This window comes from Mesoplodon bidens, assembly GCF_964165515.1.
Source record: "Mesoplodon bidens genome assembly, contig: HAP1_SCAFFOLD_518, whole genome shotgun sequence".
In the NCBI taxonomy this organism is placed as follows: Eukaryota; Metazoa; Chordata; class Mammalia; order Artiodactyla; family Ziphiidae; genus Mesoplodon; species Mesoplodon bidens.
This window is the reverse complement of record NW_027671192.1, coordinates 240,422-262,415: the sequence shown is the minus strand read 5'-3', so window position 1 is coordinate 262,415 and position 21,994 is coordinate 240,422. Positions and strand designations below refer to the sequence as shown.

Below are 21,994 nucleotides of genomic sequence, written 5' to 3'. Positions count from 1 at the left end.
GAAAGTTTGCTCAACCTTTCATGTTGAGCATGAATCATTATGGAAATATAAATCAAATCAACAATGAGGTATCACCTCACACTAGTCAGAGGAGCCGTCATCAAAAAATCAATATACTATAAATTCTGGAGAGAGTGTAGGGAATACAAAACCCTCCAGCACTGCTAATGGGCATGTAAATTGTTACAGCCACTATAGAGAACAGTATGTTGGTCATTAAGGAACAAAAACTAGAACTAATATATGACCCTGCAATCCCACAACTGTGCATATACCCTCAGAAAAGCACAATTCAAAAAAGTCATGGACCACACAGTTCATTACAAGTGTAATTCCAAAAGCCAGTACAGGGAAAAAGCTAAGTGTCAGTCAACACATGAATGAATAAAGAAGGTGTGGCATATATATATACAATGGAATATTACTCAGAGATAAAGAGAAATTAAATTGAGCTATTTGAAGTTAGGTGGATAGACTTAGAGTCTGTCGTACTGTGTGAAGTCAGAAAGAGAAAAAGAAAAACAATTTGCTAACACATATATATGGAATATAAAAAAAAAGGATTCTGATGAAGGTAGGAGCAGCACAGGAAAAAAGATGTAGATGTAGAGTATCGACTTAAGAACATGGGGAGTGGAAAGGGTAAGCTGGCACAAAGTGAGAGAGTCATATGTACATATATACACACGAAATGTAAAATAGATAGCTAGTGGAAAGCAACTGCATAGCACAGGGAGATACGTTCAGTGCTTTGTGACCACCTAGCTTGGTGGGATAGGGAGGGTGGGAGGGAGATGCAAGAGGGAGTGGATATGGGGATATATGTATACCTATAGCTGATTCATTTTGTTATAGAGCAGAAACTAACACAACATTGTAAGACAATTATATTACCATATAAATGATAAAAAATACAATATGTTGTCTGCAAGAGCAATTTTAACTTTAAGGACACACATAAGCTGAAGGTGAGGATATAGAAACTGATAGTCCAAACAGTTTCCAAACAAGAGCAGGAATGGCTCCCCCAATCACAGGTAATACAGACTTTCAGTCAAAATAGTTCACAATTGATAAAGAAGGTCAGTATACAATGATAATAGATCAAGTTATCAAGAGGTTATAATAATTGTAAATATATATGTACTGAACGTTGCAGGATTAAACAAATATATAAATAACCCATTAACAGATCTGATAGGAGAAATCAACAGTAAAACTAATAATGGTAAGGGACTATATTATCCCACTTTATACCTTAGAAAATTGATAAAGACACTGAATGTACCCAATAAAATTATATAGAAGTTCCATCCAACAGAACCAGAATCCACATTATTCTTAACTGCAGATAGAGCATTCCCTAGGATAGAACCTGTCATGGAATATAAAGCAAGCGTTAACAAATTTGAGAAGATCAAAACCACATTAAGCAACCTTTTTGATCATAATGTTATGAAGCTAGAAATCAATAACAATAGAAAAAGTGAAAAAAACCTAATACGTAGAATTATACAGCACACACTGGAGAAATCTAAGGGTCAAGAAAGAACTCAAAAGGAAAATCTGAAACTATCTTCAGATAAATGAAAATGACAATATACCCAAACTTTGGGAATGTACAAAACTCAGTCTAAGGAATGAATTATTTTTAGCAATCATAAATTCTTATATTAAGAGAAAGGAATGATTTAAAATAAAGGACTTACCTTATGCCTGAAAGATTAGGAAAAATGAACAAATTAAGCACCAGGAATAAAAGGAAAAACTAAGAAAGATTCAAATGGAAATGAATAAAACAAATATCAGATAATTAGGAAAAAGTGAATCCAAGTGACGGCATTTGGAAAGGATAACAAAATTGACAAGCTTTAGCTAGACTAACAAAGAGAAAAAAAGAGCTTAATAAATAAAACTTTAACTAAAAGAGGAGAAATTGCAACTGATATCAAAGCACACAAATCACTATAAAGGATGATAAAAAACCGGGTCACAAAAATGGATAAATCTCCAACAACTCCTATATAAAATGAAGCAAGACAATCACGAAGAAGCAAAAAACAAACAAACAAAAATTATCATGATCATAAAAATAATGACTTAGGAAATAGAAGCAGTATTGAAAACTCTCCCAACAAAGAGAAGCCCAGGATCAGTTAGTTTCACTGGTGAATTCTACTGAACATTTAATGAAGATTTATGCCAGTCCTTCCCAAACTCTCCCAAATCACTACAAAAGAGGAAACATTTCCAAACTCATTTTATAAAACCAGCATTTTCCTGATTATCAAAGCCAGATAAGGAAATAACAAGGAAAACACAAAACAAAACAAAACAAAACAAACATACAAACAAAGGAAATTCAGAAAATTTACAGGCTAACATCCTTTTACATATAGATGCAAAAATTCTCAACAAAATTCTAGCAAACCAAATTCAATAGCACACTAAAATGTTCAACATGATAAGGTGGGATAATTCCTGGGGATGCAAGGGCAGTTAACATTTTTAAATCAATAATTTTAATTTATGACACGAATAGCATGCAGAAGAAATGCTTGAAATAATTTTCTAAATTTTCGTGATTAAAGCTTTCAACTACCTGGGAAGAGAAGAAACATTTTAAATGTAATAAAGGTCATATATTATCAAGGCCCCAGCTAACATCATATTCATGGTGAAAAGCTGAAAACCTTTCCTCTAAGAGAGGAACAAATACAAAATGCCCACTATCACCACCCCTATTCAACATAATACTAGAAACAATAGCCAGAACGATTAGGCAAGAAAAAGAAATAAAAGGGATCAAAAGTGGAATGGAAAAATTAGAAATGTCTCTGTTTGAAGATGACATATTCTGTATGCAGGAAATCCTAAAGACTCCACCAAAAACCCCATGAAACTGTTAAAACTAATAAATGAATTCAGTAATGTTGTTGGATATGAAATAAAAATACAAAATTAAAAGCATTTCTATACAATAACTAGAAAATAGCTGCCAGAAAAATAAAGAAAACACTTCCATTTACAGTAACACCAAAAAAAATAAAATCTTAGAGATATATTTAAGCAAGAAGACGAAAACATTTGTTCACCTAAAAATATGACATTTTCAAAAACTGAAGAAGAAACAAGTAAATAGAAAGCTATCCCATATTTCTAAATTGAAAGAATTAATACTGTTAAAATGTTCATGCTACCTCACGCTGTCTATAGTTTCAATGCAATCCCAATCAACTTTTCAATGGCAATTTTCCTACAAATAGAATAACAATCCTAAAAATTGTACAAAACAAGAAAGAACCCTGAAAATAGACAAAGCAATTTACAGCAAGGTAAACAAAGCTGGATGTAACGCACTTCGTGGTTTCAAACCATAATACAAAGTTACGGAAATCAAAACAGTGTGAGACTAGCATAAAAACAGACAATAGACCAATAGAATAGGACTGAGAACCCAGAAATAAACTCAGCCATGTCCAGTCATCTAACATTTGACAAGGACGACAAGAATAAATAATGGAGTAAAAATAGACTTTACACTGAGTGGTGTTGGAAAAACTGGATATCAATATGGAAAACAATAAAATTGAACACATATCTTAGACGATTCAAAAATAAACACAACATGGATTGAAATCATAAAATCCATAGAATTAAACAGAAAAAAATATTTCCAAGGCGTTTGTCTCAGCAATGGATCTTTTGGATATGATACCAAAAGTAGAAGGAACAAAAAGAAAATTCAACATGTGTGACAACATCAAATTTAAAAGCCTCTGCACTAAAAGAAACTTGAACAGAGTGAAGAGGCAATGGAATAGGAGGCATTGGAATTCTCCTATGGAATGGGAGAAAATATTTGCCAACAGCATGCAAGCTACAGGAGAATGTTGAAACATAAAAAGTCTCAATTAAAAAAAAGCGAAAAATCTAATTAAAAGGTGGGCTGAAGATCTTAGCAGATATACTCCCCTCATAGGAGACGTACAAATGACTAACTGACACATGATTATTTGCTCAATATCTGTAATAGTAAGAGAAATGCAAAATAAAACCACAATGAGATATCAACTCACACATTTCATAGTGGATTTTATGAAAAAGAAAACAGAGAAAAGTGTAGTCAAGCATGTAGAACACAGGGAACACTTACAGACTTTTGGTGGGAATGTAACTTAGTACAACCACTATGGAAAATAATTTGGATGTTTCTCAAAATACTAAAAATAATACCACCATATATCATAGCAATTCCATTTCTGAATATACATATTTGAAGGAAATGAAATCAGTTAACTTACAGAGATATTTGCACTCCCATGTTTACTGTCTAAATATTTATCTATAATATTCAAGGCATCATCACTAACAGTTTATCAATGATAAAAGGATTTAGAAATGTATATATTACCACAATGGATATTATACAGTCATATAAAGAAATTCCCGCGATTTGTGACCACATGAAATCAAGTTGCGGGCATTATGCTTAGTGAAACAATCAGACGTTAAGACAAACTGTGTGGTCCCACTTATTTATGAAATCTAAATGGTGAGTTCATCAAAAAGAGCGTTTATACATATTTAATAGGTGTGAGGAGGGGAGAAATAGGGAGATGATTGTCAAAGAGCAAAAATTTCCTGTTATAAAATGTGTAAATTCTTGGGATCTAAATTAAAGGATAGTGACTTAGTTACCAATACTTTATTGCATGTTTAAAAGTTACTGGGAATGTAGATCTTCAGTGTTCTTAAAGTACACACGCAAAATTGGTAACTATGTGAGGTGATAGAAGTATTAACTAACATTATTATCATATTATTTCTCAACATAGATGTAAATCTAATCATCATGCTATGTACCATAAAACTACCAACATTATACGTCAATTATATCTCAAAAATGTTTTGGAAATTGCTTTAAAGTTAAGACCAAAAAGTTTCAAATCCATTGAGAAAAGACAAGGAATAAACTTCTCGAGATTGGCCTTGGCAATAATTTCTTGGCTATGACAGCAGTAGAGCAGGCAACAAAATCAAAAGTTAAGTGAAGTAAAATTGAACTGAAACATTCCTATATAATAAAGGAAACAATCAATAGAATTAACAGGCAATCTACAGAATAGCATAAAATATTAGAAACAAATACCTCATAAGTGGTTAATGATGAACATATATTAGGAAAGCGCTAAACCTCTATAGTGGAATATCACCTCATATCTATTAGATTGTCTATTGTCAAAAAAGTGAAGATAGCAGTCATGACAAAATGGAACCCTCCTACATTCTTGTTAGGAATGCTGAATGGTATAGCTGCTCTAGAAACCAGTTTGAAGATTCCTCAAAAAGCTAAAAATTAGAACTACAAAATCATCCAGAAAAAACTCTTTGGGTATTTTTACAAAGGAAGGAAACACACAAAAACATAAAGATACCTGCATCCCATGTATACTGCACCATCACTCTCAAATGTCATAACAGGAAACAACACACTTAGGATGAATAAATGGAGAAAGAAAATGTGGCACAGAAAAGTATATTGTGTGGCAGGAAAAAAAAAGGTGTCACAATAAAAATATGTTCAGGCATAGTAGAAGGAAAATGCTGCCTTTTGTAACAAAAATGGGTGAACCTTGAGAGCACTATGTTAAATCAACATTTGTAATAGTAAGACATATTGAGAAGAAGTACAACAAGTTAAGAAGTATTTAAGAAGGAAGTCAGACATAAAAACAAACATGGTGTGATCTTACATATTTCAAAAAAAATCATCTTCTTTGCAGGTTTTTCTCCTTCATCACTTAAAATGTCCTGCCAGTACTTTCTGGCTTGGAGAGTTTAACACCTGTCCTAAAACTCTTCCAAAATGTAGCAGAGGGAGGAAAAGTCCAAAACTAATTCTATGGAGACAACATCACTAATAACAAAAGCAGACAAAACATCAAAAAAATAAAATAAAAAATAAAACTGCAGGCCAATATTACTGATGAATATAGATACAAAAATCCTCAACAAAATAGTAGCAAACAGAATCCAACAGCACATTAAAAGGATTATACACCATGATCAAGTGGGATTTATTCCAGGAATACAAGGATCCTCCAATATATGCAGAGCAACCAACTCGATACACCATATTAACAAATTGAAGTAGAAAACACATATGATCATCTCAATAGATGCAGAGAAAGCTTTCGAAAAAAATCAACACCAATTTATGATAAAAACCCTCCACATAGTAGACATAGAGGGAAGATTCCAGAACATAATAAAGGCCATATATGACAAACCCACAGCAAACATCGTCCTCAATGTTGAACAACTGAAAGTATTTTCACTAATATCAGGAACAAGACAAGGTTGCCCACCCTCTCAACTCTTATTCAACATGGTTTTGTATATCTCAGCCACAGCAATCGAGAAGAAAAGGAAATAAAAGTAATCCAAATCTGAAAAGAAGTATTAAAGCTGTCACTCTTTGCAGATGACATGATACTACACATAGAGAATCCTAAAGATGCTACCAGAAAATGACTAGAGGTAATCAATGATTTTGGGAAAGTAGCAGGATACAAAAGTAACGCACAGAAATCTCTGGGATTCCTATAGTCTAATGATGAAAAATCTGAAGAGAAATTAAGGAAACACTCTCATTTACCATTGCAACAAATAGAATAGGAACAAACATACCAAGGTAGACAAAAGACCTGTATGCAGAAACCTATAAGATGCTGATGAAAGAAATGAAAGAGGATACAAAGAGATGGAGAGATATACTATGTTCTTGGGTTGTAGGAATCCACATAGTGAAAATGACTATATGACCTAATGCAATCTACAGAGTCAATGCAATCCCTATCAAATTACCAATGACATTTTCCAGGGAACTAGGAGAAACAATTGCACAGTGTGTATGTAAACAAAAAAGACACTGAATACCAAAGGCACTCTTAAGAAAGAAAAACACAGCCGGATGAATCAGGCTCCAGGACTTCAGACTATACTACAAAGGTACAATAATCAAAAGAGTATGGTAATGGCACAAAAACCGAAATATAGATCAACAGAACAGGAATGAAAGCCTAGAGGTAAACCCATGCACATATGGTCACCTAATTTTGATAAAGGTGGTAAGAATATACAATGGAGATAAGACATCCTGTTCAACAAGTTGTGTTGGGAAAACTGAACAGCTACATATACAAGAATGAAATCAGAACACTCCCTAACACCATACACAAAAATAAACACCAATGGATTAAAGGCCTAAATGTAAGGTTCTGCACTATCAAACACTTAGAGGAACACATAGGCAGAACACTCTATGGCATAAATCACGACAAGATTCTTTGTGGCCCACTTCCTAAAGAAATGGAAATAAAAACAAAATTAAACAAATGGGACCTAATGAAACTTAAAACATTTTTCACAACAAAGGAAACCATAAACAAGACCAAAAGACAACTCTCAGAATCAGAAAATATTTGCAAATGAAGCAACTGACAAACGATTAATCTTCAAAATTTACCAACAGCTCATACAGCTCTAAATGAAAAAACACAAACAACAATCCAAAAGTGGGCAGAAGACCTAAATAGACGTTTCTCCAAAGATGGTACACAGATTGCAATAAAACACATAGAAGTTTGCTCAATATCATGAATCACTAAAAAATATAAATCAAACTACAATGAGGTATCACCTCACACTAGTCAGAATAGCCATTAACTTCTAAATTCTACAAACTCTAAATTCTGGAGTGGTGTATGGAAAATGGTACCCTCTGGCACTGTTAGTGGGAATGTAACTTGTTACAGCCACTATGGAGAACAATATGGAGGTCATTAAGAACCTAAAACTTGAACTAATATATGGCACCGCAAACCCACTCCTTTGTATATACCTTGAGAAAAGAATAATTCCAAAAGGGTCATGGGCCACAAATTTCATTACAGGTGTAATTACAATAGCCAGGACAGGTAAACACCTAAGTGTCAATTGACAGAAGAATGGATAAAGAATGTGTGTCATATATATACAATGGAATATCACTGAGCCATAAATAGAAATAAAATTGAACTATTTGCAGTTAGGTGGATAGATTTAGAGTCTGTCATACTGTGTGAAATGATTCAGAAAGAAAAAAAAGACAAACTTTTTGCTAATACATATATATGGAATCTAAAAAGAACATTCTGATGAATGTAGGGGCTGGAGAGGAATAAAGATGTGGATGTAGAGAATCGACATGAGAACATAGTGAGTGGAAAGAGTAAGCTGGCATGAAGTTAGAGAGTCCTATATACATATATACACTACGAAATGTAAAATAGGTAGCTAGTGGAAAGCTGCTGCATAGCACAGGGAGATACGTTCAGTGTTTTGTGACCACCTAGTTTGGTGGGATAGGGAGGGTGGGAAGGAGATGCAAGAGGGAGTGGATATGGGAATATACCTATAGCTGATTCACTTTATTATACAGCAGAAACTAACACAACAGTGTAAAACAGTTATATTGCCATATAAATGATAAAAAAAATATGCTGTCTAGAAGAACCATTTTATCATTAAGGACACACATAAGCTGAAGGTGAGGGAATAGAAACTGATAGTCCAAACAGTTTCCAAACAAGTGCAGGACTTGATCTCCCAATCTCAGGTAATACAGACTTTCAGTCAAAGTAGTTCTCAAGTGATAAAGAAGGTCAGTAAACAATGATAATGGATCAATTTATCAAGAGGAAATAATAATTGTAAACATATATGTACTGAATGTTTCAGGATTAAACAAATATTTAAATCAACTATTAAGAGATCTGATAAGGGGCTTCCCTGGTGGTGCAGTGCTTGAGGGTCCACCTGCCGTGCAGGGGACACACATTCATGCCCGGGTCCGGGACGATCCCACATGCCGTGGATCGGCTGGGCCCATGAGCCATGGCTGCTAAGCCTGCACATCCGGAGCCTGTGCTCCGCAGCGGGAGAGACCACAACAGTGAGAGACACGCATACCACCACACCCCCACCAAAAATAAACAGATCTGAGAGGATAAATCAACAATAAAACAGATAATAGTAAGTGACTATATTATCCCACTTTCTACCTTAGAAAATTAATAAAGAAACCAAATGTACCTAATAAACTTATAGAAAACTTCCATTCAACAGTAACAAAATCCATATTCTGCTTAAGTGCTGAAGGAACATTTCCCAGAATGGACACTGTCTTGAAACATAAAGCAAGCTTTAACAAATTTAAGAAGATCAGAATCACATTAAGCATCTTTTTTGATCATTATGCTATGAAGCTAGGAATCAATAACAAGAGAAAAAGAAAAATCCCTTATATGTAAAATTGTACAACACACACTGGAAATATATATGGGTCAAGGAAGAAGTCAAAAGGGAAATCTGAAACTACCTTCAGATAAACGAAAATGACAACATACCAAAACGTTTGGAATGTAGAAAAATCAGTCAATGGATGAGTTAATTTTAGCAATCATAGATTCTTCTAAAAGAGAAAAGAGTGATCTAAAATATACCACTTGTGCTTATACATGAAGGACCAGGGAAAATGAACAAACTAAGCACCAGGAATAAAAGGAAAAAATAAGAAAGATTCAAATGGAAATGAATAAAACAAATATCAGATAATTAGGAAAAACTGAATCCACATGTTGGTATTTGGAAAGGATAATAAAATTGCCAAGATTTAGCTAGACTAACGATGAGAAAAAAAGAGCTTAATAAATAAAACTTTAACTGAAAGAGGAGAAATTGCAGCTGACACCATAGCATACAAAGAATTATAAAGAATGCTGAAAATCTGGGTCACAATAATGGATAAATCTCCAACAACTCCTATATAAAACGTAGCAAGACGATCAAGAAGAAGCAAAAAAACAAACAAACAAGAAATATCCTGATCATACAAATAATGACTTAGGAAATTGAAGCAGTATTCAAAACTCTCCCAACAAAGAGAAGCACAGGATCAGTTAGTTTCACTGGTGAATTCTACTGAACCTTTAAAGAAGAATTATTGCCAGTCCTTCCCAAACTCTGCCAAATAACTAAAAAAGAGGAAACATTTCCAAACTCATTTTATAAAACCAAGATTCTCCTGATTAACAAAGCCACTTAAGGAAATAACAAGGGAACACATAACAAAACAAAACAAAACAAAAAAACAAAGAACTTACAAGCTAATATCCTTTTACATATAGATGCAAAAATTCTCAACAAAATTCTAGCAAACCAAATTCAATAACACACTAAAATGTTCAACATGCTAAGGTGAAATGATTCCTGGTGATGCAAGGGCAGTTAACATTTTTAAATAAAAAATAATAATTTACGACACGAATAGCATGCAGAAGAAATGTTTGAAAAAATTTTCTAAATTTTCGTGATTAAAGCTTTCAACTACCTGGGAAGAGAAGAAACATTTTAAATGTAATAAAGATCATATATTATCAAGCCCACAGCTAACATCATATTCATTGTGAAAAGCTGAAAACTTTTCCTCTAAGACAGGAACAAATAAAAAATGCTCACTATCACCACTCCTATTCAACATAATATTAGAATCCCTATCCAGAACCATTAGGCAAGAAAAAGAAATGAAAGGGATCCAAAGTGGAAAGGAAGAATTAAAAATGTCTCTGTTTGAAGATGACATATTCTGTATGCAGGAAATCCTAAAGACTCCACCAAAAACCCCATGAAACTGTTAGAACTAATACATGAATTCAGTAATTTTGTTGGATTTGAAATAAAAATACAAAACTACCTGCATTTCTATACACTAACAAGAAAATAGCTGACAGAAAAATATAAAAACACTTCAATTTACAGCAGCACCTAAAAAAATAAAATGTTAGGAATACATTTAAACAAGGAGAAAAAAACATCTGTACATCTAAAAATATGACATTTACAAAAACTGAAGGAGACACAAGTAAATAGTAAAGTATCCCATATTTCTAAATTGAAAGAATGAATACTATTAAAATGTTCATGCTAACTCAAGCTATCTATAGTTTCAATGGAATCCCAATCAACATTTCAATGGCAATTTTCCTAGAAATAGAATAATAATCCTAAAAATTGTATGAAACAACAAAGGACACTGAAAATAGACAAGGCAATTTTCAGCAAGATAAACAAAGCTGGATGCAACTCACTTCCTGGTTTCATAATATTATAAAAAGTTACGGTAATCAAAATAATGTGAAATTAGAATAAAATCAGACAATATACCAATAGAATAGGACTGAGAGCCCAGAAATAAACTCAACCATGTCCAGTCAACTAACATTTGACAAGGACGACAAGAATAAACAGTGGAGTAAAAATAGACTTTACACTAAGTAGTGTTGGAAAAGCTGGATATCCACATGGAAAATAATAAAATTGATCATCCATCTTAGACGACTCAAAAATTAACACCACGTAAACAGAAATCACAAAATCCTTAGAATTAAACAGAAAAATATCTCCAAGGCATTTGTGTCAGCAATGATTCTTTTGGATATGATACCAAAAGTAGAAGGAACAAAAGGAGAAAATCAACATGTGTGAAAACATCAAATATAAAAGCCTCTGCACAAAAAGAATCTTGAACAGAGTGAAGAGGGAATGGAACAGGAGGCATAGGAATTCTCCTATGGAATGGGAGAAAATATTTGCCAACAACATGCCAGCTACAGGACTAATGTCGAAACATAAAAAGACTCAGTTTTTTTTAAAAAAAGTTGAATAATCTAATTAAAACGTGGCCTGAAGATCTTAGCAAATATATTCCCCTCATAGGAGACATACAAATGACCAACCGACACATGAACATTTGCTCAACGTCTTTAATAGTAAGAGAAATGCAAAATAAAACTACAATGAGATATCAACTCACACATTTCATAGTGGTTATTACTAAAAAGAAAAGACATAAAAGTGTAGTCATGCATGTAGAAAACAGGGAACACTTACAGACTTTTGGTGGGAATGTAACTTAGTACAACCGCTATGGAAAATAATTTGGATGTTCCTCAAAATACTAAAAATAATACCACGATATAACCTAGAAATTCCATTTCTGAATATACATAATTGAAATCATAACATGCATGATGTTGTAAATAAGATCTATAATCAGAAGATGCATCAGGATTACTCAGTCATGCACATTTTTTTGTGGTATCCTATATGGGAATATATATTCTTGAAGAATATATAAAATAATTCCATGTAGGAAATCCGATATTGGTATCTACCGCATCCCAGTTACTATGCAATTGGTCTTCCGGAGATTGTAATATAGATGATTGTACTCCTGTATGAATACCATAAGGAGGATTACAAGGAGGAAATTTTAAAGATGTGAGGAAGGTTGATTATAAGTTGGATCTTCTCCAGGTGCTAGATAAATCAAAGAACAAAAAAGTCTCTTATTAGATTGACTCAAAGGAGAAGCAGTAAGCTGTCCTTTAAGAAAAACCGGTATACATCCATCCTTACGAGAGGCTACAGAATTATTAATTGATGGAAATATAAAACATATAGGATGGAACCCTGATTTTCCATGAAAAGTAAAATTATTATTTGTTTTAAATTTATCATATGGATAGGAGCTTATGGCTCCTCTCATTAACCTGGGCATAGTAGTAGACACTGGTATACCCTCATTATCCCAGGCTAGAGTTTGTAAAATCAGTTGATCAGGGAGATAAGTCCAATAAGATTTACCCAAAGCATTTCCCCTAGTTACCTGGCAGGCCTATATAGCAAGCATAGCAACAAAAAGATTTCCAGGTGTTAAGGTAGCTCCTTGGTCTGTTACCACTTTCTCAGCGTCATCAGCAAGTCATTTAAACTGACCTCAAGTTGGTGGATTCGAAGTTCTCGTAGAGATGGCTTGTCTCTTGTGAGGTCTTGGGTGCAGACGTGGCAGACAAATAATTGGTCTCTCTCCAATAGTGAGGTTTTGTATCTGCTGCAGCAGCGGTTCTTTAGCTGATGGTGATTCATCAGCTGACGTCTCCGGCTGTGGTGGCTTGTGCCTGACTGGAAAGCGGTAAGGCGAGGTCAGAGGGCCCGACATGTCTGATGAGACGGTCAGGCACCCACAACCGTGAGTCAGTGTCCTGTGGAAATACACAAGCATAGCCTCTGCCGCTGGTTAGAATATATCCGGTCCTTTCCATTGACGATTGAGCAGATCCTTCCATTTCACCCTAGGTTTAGGTTTATTAATATCAGGATTCCAATGTCTCATCATGGCAGTATTACCTTGTGAATCAGTATTCAAATTATTTAATACAAATAGTGTGTGCTGAAGAATGTGATGTGGAGAACTGTACTTGAATTCCCCTTGCTGTAATTTTGTAATTTGAACTTTTAAAGTATGATGGGCTCTTTCCACTATTGCATGACCCTGAGGATTATAGGGGATTCCCGTAGAATAGGAAATATTAATTTTTTCACAAAAGTCTTTAAAAGCCTTAGAAACGTAGGCAGGAGCGTTACAGTTTTTAGAGCTTTTGAAATGCCTAGAAAGGCAAAACAGAAAAATAAGTGTTGCATAACATCCTTAAAAGCTTCTCCGGTTCTTCCTGATGCAAGAATTACATGAGAATAGGTATCCACAGAACCATGTACATAAGATAGCTTTCCAAAAGTTGGCACAGGAGTTACATCCATTTGCCATAACATATTAGGTAATAATCCTCTAGGGTTGACCCCCATGGGCAAACTGGATGAATAAGTTGGACAAAGTGGACAATTTTTAATTATAAATCTGGCTATCTCCTGGGGCAGTTGAAATTGACATCACAGAGCTGCAGAATTATGATGATGCAAATTATGTGAAACTTGTGCCTCCTCAATACAAGGGAAAGCGTCAATTCATGTCAAAAGGTCACCTTGGCGATTACCTTCACATATGCTTCCAGGCAAGTTAGAATGTGACATTACATGACCGACATAATAAGGTAAAGAACGTGCCCAAACTTGTTTTTGTAAACAAGCTCACAGTGATAGTGCCAATGGTGGCAGTGCCCACAGTGACACTGCCCACAGTGACAATGCCCATGATGACAGTGCACATGGAGACAGTGCCCACGGTGCCATTGCCTATGGTAACAGTGCTCACAGTGACAGTACCCATGGTAACAGTGACCACGGTGAGAGTGCTCATGGTGATAGTGTCCATGGTGACAGGGCTCATTGTGACAGCCAGCATTGTGCCAGTACCCATAGTGACAGTGCTCATGGTGACAGTGCCCATGGTAACAGTGACCACGGTGAGAGTGCTCACGGTGCTAGTGCTCACAGTAATAGTGTTCATGGTGACAGTGCTGATGGTGACAGTGTTCACGGTGACAGTTCCCATGGTGATAGTGCTCATGGTGAGAGTCCGCCCATTGATAGTGCACATAGTGGCCGTTCCCATTGTGAAAGTGCTCATGATGATATTGCCCATGTTGGTAGTTCCCATGGTGACAGTGTTCACGGTGATAGTGACCATGGTAACAGTGCACGTGGTGGCCGTGCCCTTAGTGACAGTGCCTATGATGACAGTACTCATGGTAACAATTCTCACAGTGATAGTGCCCATGGTGACATTGCACATGGTGGCAGTGAAAAATTGTGACAGTGCCCATGTTGACAGTGCACATGGTGACAACCCATGCAGACAGTACTCACAGTGATATTTCTCATGGTTGCAGTATCCATGGTGACAGTGCTCACAGTGATAGTGCACATGGTGGCAGTGCCCATGATAACAGAGCCCATGGTGACACTGGCCACGGCACCATCATCTATGGTGACAGTGCTCATGGTAACAGTGCAAATGGTGACAGTGACTACGGTGAGAGTGCTCACAGTGATATTGCCCATGGTGACAGGGCTCATGGTGTCAGTCCTAATTGTGCCAGTACCCAGGGCAACAGTGCTCATGGTAACAGTGACCACAGTGAGAGTGCTCACGGTGATACTGCTCACTGTAATAGTTCTCATGGTGACAGTGCAAATGGTGACAATACCCATGGTGACAGTACTCATGTTTAAAATACCCATGGTGGCAGTTCTCATCGTAACAGTTCTCCTGGTGACAGTGCTCATAATAGCAGTTCCCAAAGAGTCAGTGCTCGTGGTTACAGTGCTAATGGGGACATTGCACTTGGTGGCAGTTCCCATGGGGACAGTACCGATGGTGACACTGTGCATTGTTACAGTGCTCACGGTAACCCTGCTCACAGTGATAGTGCACATCGTGACAGTGCCCCTGGTGGTAGTTCACCTGGTGACAGTGCTAAATAGTGACAGTGCACATGCTGACAGTGCTCATGGTGATAGTGCCCATGGTGACAGTGCACACGGTGATAATGGACATTGTTACAGTGTTCATGGTGACAGAGCACAAGGTTGCAGTGGCCATGGTGACAGTGCCCACAATGACAGTGCCCATGGTGAAAGTGCCGACAGTGACAGTGCCCATGCTGACTCTTTTCACGGTGACAGTGTCCATGGGGACAGTTACCATGGTGAGATTTGTCACGGTGATAGTGCCCGTTGTGAGAGTGCTCACAGTGACAATGCCCATGGTGCCAGGGCCCATAGAGACATTCCACACGGTCACATTTCTCATGGTGAATGTGCCTATAGTGATATTACCCATCTTGACACTGCACATGCTGGCAGTGCAAAATGGTGACAGTGCCCATGGTGACATTGCTCATGGTGAATTTGCTTACGTTGATAGTCCTTACGGTCACAGTGTGCATGGTGACACTGCACAGAGTGACAGTGTTCATGGTGACAGTGTTCACGGTGATAGCTCCCATTATGAGAGTACCCATGGTGAGAGTGCCCATAGTCGCAAATCTCATGGTGTAGTGCTCACAGTGACAGTGTCCAAAGTGAAAATGCTCAGGGGGACAGTACTCATGGTGAGAGTGCCCATGGTGACAGTGCCTATGGTGACATTGCCCATGTTCACAATTCTCACAGTGATAATGCCTATGGTGAGAGTACCTAAGGTGACAATGCCCATGGTGACAGTGCCCATGGGGTCATGCCCATGGTGACAGTGCTCATGGTGACTGTGCTCATGTTGGCAGTGCCATAAATAACAGTGCTCATTGTGGCAGTGCTCATGGTAACCGTGCTCATGGTGACAGTGCCCTTGTATACAGTGTTTATGGTGATAGATGTCACGGTGTCAGTGCACACTGGGACAGTGCCCACGATGACAAAGCCCATGGTGATACTTCCTATTGTGACAGAAACCACCCTAACAGTGCCCATGGTGACAGCACCCAGTGTGACAAGGCCCGTGGTGACAGGGCAAATGGTGACCTTGCCAATGGTGACAGTGCCCATGGTGAGAGTGCCAATAGTGACAGTGCTCATGGTGAAACTGCCCATGGAGACATTGCCCATGGTGATAGTGCTCATTGTGGCAGTGTTCATGGTGACCGTGCTTATGGTGACAGTGCCCCTGGTTACAGTGCTTATGGTGATAGATGTCACAGTGGCCGTGCCTATGGTGACAGTGCCCATGCTGACAAAGCCCATGGTGATACTTCCCATTGTGACAGTGCCCACGGTGACAGAGACCATGGTGACAGTGCCCAAGATCACAGTGCCCATGGTGAGAGTGATAATGGTGACTGTGCCCATGGTGACAGTGCCCATTGTGACCACACCCATTGTGACAGTGCTCACAGTGACCATGCCGATGATGACAGTGCCGATGGTAATAGTGCCAATTCGGAGAGTGCGCACGGTGAAACTGCCCATGGAGACACTGCCAATGGTGATAGTGCTCATCGTGACAACACCTCGGAGAGAGTGCCAATGGTGAGAGTCTCCATGGTGACTGTTCTCATGGTGACAGTGCCTATGGTGATAACGCTCTTAGTGACAGTGCTCACGTGACAGTGTCCATGGTGACAGTGACCACAGTGACTGTTCTCACCGTGATAGTGCCCATGGTGACAGTGTTCATGGTTACAGCCTGCATTGAGGCTGTGCCCGTGGTGACAGTTCTCAGGGTGATAGTGCTCACAGTGATAGTATTCACGATCACATTGCCCAAGGTGACAATACCCACGGTGACAGTAATCATGGTGAAATTGCCCATGGTGGCAGTTCTCATCGTGACAGTTCTTGTGACAGAGCTCATGGTGGCAGTGCTCGTGGTGACAGTGTTCTTGGTCACAGTGCTCATGGTGGCAGTGACCATGGTGAGACTACCAATGGTGACACTGATCATGGTGACAGTGCACATGGTCATGGTGCATCTTTTGGCAGTGCAAAATAGTGACAGTGCCCATGGTGATATTGCTCATGGTGATAGTGCCCATGGTGAGATTGCCCATGGTTATCATGCTTATGGTGACAGTGTACATGGTGACAATGCCCCTGGTGACAGTGCACACCGTGAGAATGCCCATGGTGGCCGTGCCCATGGTGACAGTTCTTATCATGATAGTGCTCACGGTAGCAGTGTTCATGATAATATTGCTCACGGTGGCAGTGCCCACAATGAGAGTGTCAAAGGTGAGAATACTGACTGTAACAGTCCCCATGGTGACTTTTCTCTCCGTGATAGTGCCCTTGGGGAGAGTTAGCATGGTGAGATTTCTCACGGTGATAGTGCCCATTGTTTCAGTGCTCATAGTGACAAGACCCATGGCTCCAGTCCCCATCATGGCATTGCTCACGGTGATAGTTCTCACGGTGACAGTACCCATGGTGACATTATTCAGTGATAAAATGCTCATGGTGAAAGTGCCTAAGGTGATAGTGCACATGGTGGCAGTGCAAATGGTGACAGTGCCCATTGTGACATTGCTTAATGTGATAGTTCTTGCAGGGATAGTGCACATGGTGACACTGCCCACCATGACAGTGCTCTTGTTGACAGTGCTCACAGTGATTGTGCCACTGTTGGAAGTGCCCATCGTGAAAGTGCCCATGGTGACATATCTTATGGTAAGAGTGGTCAGAGTGGCAGTGCTCATGGTGAAAGTGCCCATGGTGACAGAGCTCATGGTGACAGTGCCCATAGTTATAGTGTCCATGGGGACAGTACCAACAGTGAAATTGCCCATGGGGACACTGCCCATGGTGACAGTGCCCATGGTCACAGCCCTCACGGTGAATGTGCTCACGGTTACAGTTCCCATTTTGACAGTGACGACGGTGACGGTTCTAACAGTGATTCTGCCCATGATGACAGTGCTCATGGTGAAAGTCCACATTGTGACACTGCCCAAAGTGACAGTGCTCACGGTGACAGTGCCCAAAGTCACAATACCCATGGTGACAGTGCCCAGGCTGACAGTTCTCATGGTGATAGTGCCCATGGTGACAGTGCTCATGGTGATACTGAGAATGGTGACAGTGCTTGTGGTGACAGTGGTCATGGTTGCAATACCCATGGTGATAGTGCTGAAACTGACAGTGCCCTTGGTGATAGTGCCCATGGTGAGAGTGCTTACGTTAATAGTGCCCATGGTGGCAGTTCCCATTGTGAAAGTGCTCATGATGACAGTGCCCATGTTGGTAGTTCTAATGGTGACAGTGATCACTGTGATAGTGACCATGGTAACTGTGCACATGGTGGTCGTGACCTTGGTGACAGTGCCCATGATGACAGTGCACATGGTGACAGTGTTCACCGTGATAGTGCCCATGTTGACAGTGCCCATGGTGGTAGTGCACATGGTTGCAGTGGCTAATGGTGACAGTGACCATGCTGACAGTTCTCATGGTGCCAGTGTACATGGTGACAGTGTTCATGATGACAGTGTTCATGGTGATTGTTCCCATGATGAGAGTGTCCATGGTGACAGTGCCCATAGTCACAATTCTCATGGTGTAGTGCTCACAGTGACAGTGCCCATGGTGAAAATACCCAGGGTGACAGTACTCATGTTGACAGTGCTCATGGTGATAGTGTCCATGGTGACAGGGCCCATGTTCACAATTCTCACAGTGATAATGCCTATGGTGAGAGTACCTAGGGTGACAATTCCCATGGTGACAGTACCCATGGTGTTATGCCCATAGTGACAGGGCTCATGGTGACAGTGCTCATGTTGGCAGTGCCATAAATAACAGTGCTCATGGTGAGTGTGCTCATGGTGACAGTGCCCATCTTTATAGTTTTTATGGTGATAGATGTCAGGGTGTCAGTGCAAACGGGGAGAGTGCCCAGGCTGAAAAAGCCCATGGTGATACTTCCCATTGTGACAGTGCCCACAGCGACAGTGCCCATGGTGACAGCACACAGTGTGACAAGGCCTATGGTGACAGTGCTCACGGTGACCGTGCCGATGGTTACAGTGCCAATAGTGACAGGGCTCATGGGGAAACTGTCCATGGAAACATTGTCCATGGTGATAGTGCTCCTGGAGACAACCACACGGTGATAGTGCCAATGGTGATAGTCCCCATGGTGACATTTCTTACGTTGAGTGTGATCATGGTGACAGTTCTCATGGTGACAGTGCCTATGGTGAAAATTCTCATAGTGACAGTGCTCATGGTGACGGTGCCCATGGTGATATTAACCATGGTGAGAGTCCTCATGGTAAAAGTGCCCATGGTGACACTGCACATGGTGACAGTGTCCACGGTGATATTGCTCATGGTGACATTGCTTAAGGCTATAGTCCTTACGGTGATAGTGTGTATGTTGAAACTGGACACAGTGACAGTGTTCATGGTGACAGTGTTCATGGTGATAGTGCCGATGGTGAATGTGCGAATGGTGACAGTGCCCATATTCACAATTCTCACGGTGTAGTGCTCACGGTGACAGTGCCCATGGTGACAATACACTGGTTGACAGTATTCATGGTGACATTGCTCATGGTGATAGTGCCCATGGTGAGAGTGCATATGTACACAAATCTCACGGTGATAGTGCCCATGGTGACAATACCCAGGGTGACAGAGCTCATGGTAAAATTGCTCAAGGTGACAGTGCCCATGTTGACGGTAACTCAGGTGACAATTCCCATGGTGAGAGTGCTCATGGTGACAGTGTCCATGGTGACAACACCCAGGGTGTCCTGTCAATGGTGACAGTGATCATGGTGACAATGCTCATGTGGACAGTGCCATAAGTGACACTGCTCATTGTGGCACTGCTCATGGTGACAGTGTCCATGGTTACAGTGCATATGGTGATAGATGTTACGGTGGCCATACTCATGGTAAGAGTGCCCAAGCTGACAAATCCCATGGTGATACTTCCCATTATGACAGTGCCCACGGTGATAGAGCCCATAGTGACAGTGCCCAAGATCACAGTGCCCATGGTGACAGTGCTAAAGGTGACTGTGCCCATGGTGACAGCACCCAGTTTGACAACGCCCATTGTGAATAGTGTTCATGGTGACCGTGCCGATGCTGACCGTGCTGATGGTGATAGTGCCAATAGTGAGAGTGCTCACGGTTAAACTGCCGATGGAGACACTGCCCATGGTGATAGTGCTCATCGTGACAATCCCATGGAGGCAGTGACAATGGTGAGAGTTCCCATAGTGACAGTTCTCACAGTGAAAGTGACCCTGGTGAAATTGTTCATGGTGACAATGCTCATGGTGACAGTGTTCAAGGTGATAGTCTCCATGTTGACAGTGCCCATGGTGACTGTTCTCACGGTGACAGTGCCCATTGTGATAGTGCCCATTGTGAGTATCCGCACGTTGATAGTGCCCATGGTGGCAGTTCCCATTGTGAAAGTGCTATGATGACAATGCCAATGTTGGTAGTTCCCATGGTGACAGTGCTCACGATGATAGTGACCAAGGTAAGAGTGCACATGATGACCGTGCCCATGATGACAGTACTCATGGTGACAGTTCTCAAGGTGATAGTGCCCATGGTGACACTGCACATGGTGGCAGTGAAAAATGGTGACAGTGCCCATTTTGACAGTTCTCATGGTGACAGTGCACACGGTGACAACTTATGCAGACAGTACTCATGGTGACAGTTCTCATGGTTTCAGAACCCATAGTACAGTCCTCACAGTTATAGTTCCCTTGGTGCCACTGCCCATGATGACAGTGCCCATGGTGACAGTGCCCACGGTGCCATTGCCTTTGGTGACAGTGCTCATGGTAACAGTGCCCATGGTGACAGTGACCACAGTGAGAGTGCTCACAGTGATAGTGCCCATGGTGACAGGGCTCATGGTGCCAGACCGCATTGTGCAAGTACCCATGGTGACAGTGACCACAGTGACAGTGCTCATGGTGATAGTGCTCACGGTAATAGTGCTCATGGTGACAGTGCAAAGGGTGACAATACCCATGGTGACAGTACTCATGTTGAAAATACCCATGGTGGCAGTTCTCATAACGACAGTTCTCATGGTGATTGTTCTCATAATAGCAGATCCCAAGGTGGCAGTGCTCGTGGTGACAGTGCTCTTGGTGACAGTTCCCATGGGGACAGTACCGATGGTGACACTCTGCATTGTAACACTGCCAATGGTAATCTTGCTCACAGTGATAGTGCACATAGTGACAGTGCCCATGGTGGTAGTTCACCTGGTGACAGTGCTAAATAGTGACAGTGCACATGCTGACAGTGCCCATGGTGATAGTGCCCATGGTGACAGTGCACATGGTGATAATGGGCATTGTTACAGTGTTCATGGTAACAGAGCCCAAGGTGGCACTGACCATGGTGACATTCCCCACAATGACAGTGCCTATAGGGACAGTTAGCATGGTGAGATTTCTCACGGTGTTAGTGCACAATGTGACAGTGCTCACAGTGACAATACCTATGGTACCAGTGCCTATAGGGACATACCGCACGGTCATATTTCTCACGGTGAAAGTGCCTATGGTGATATTACCCATGGTGACACTGCACATGGTGGCAGTGCAAAATGGTGAAAGTGCCCATGGTGACATTGCTCATGGTGACTTTGATACGGTGATAGTCCTTTTGGTGA

At 39.9% G+C, this 21,994-nt stretch overlaps 1 pseudogene across 1 annotated transcript in view; it reads right to left on the bottom strand.

Moving 5' to 3' along the window:
- The window catches only part of LOC308611703 (ubiquitin-like modifier-activating enzyme 1), a 40,415-nt pseudogene extending 22,140 nt beyond the window's left edge, over positions 1-18,275 (bottom strand). Inside the window, exon 1 of the transcript in view lies at positions 18,107-18,275. The product of the transcript in view is annotated as a ubiquitin-like modifier-activating enzyme 1 (transcript). The remainder of the gene's footprint in view (positions 1-18,106) is intronic.
- Positions 18,276-21,994: the final 3,719 nt, after the last annotated feature.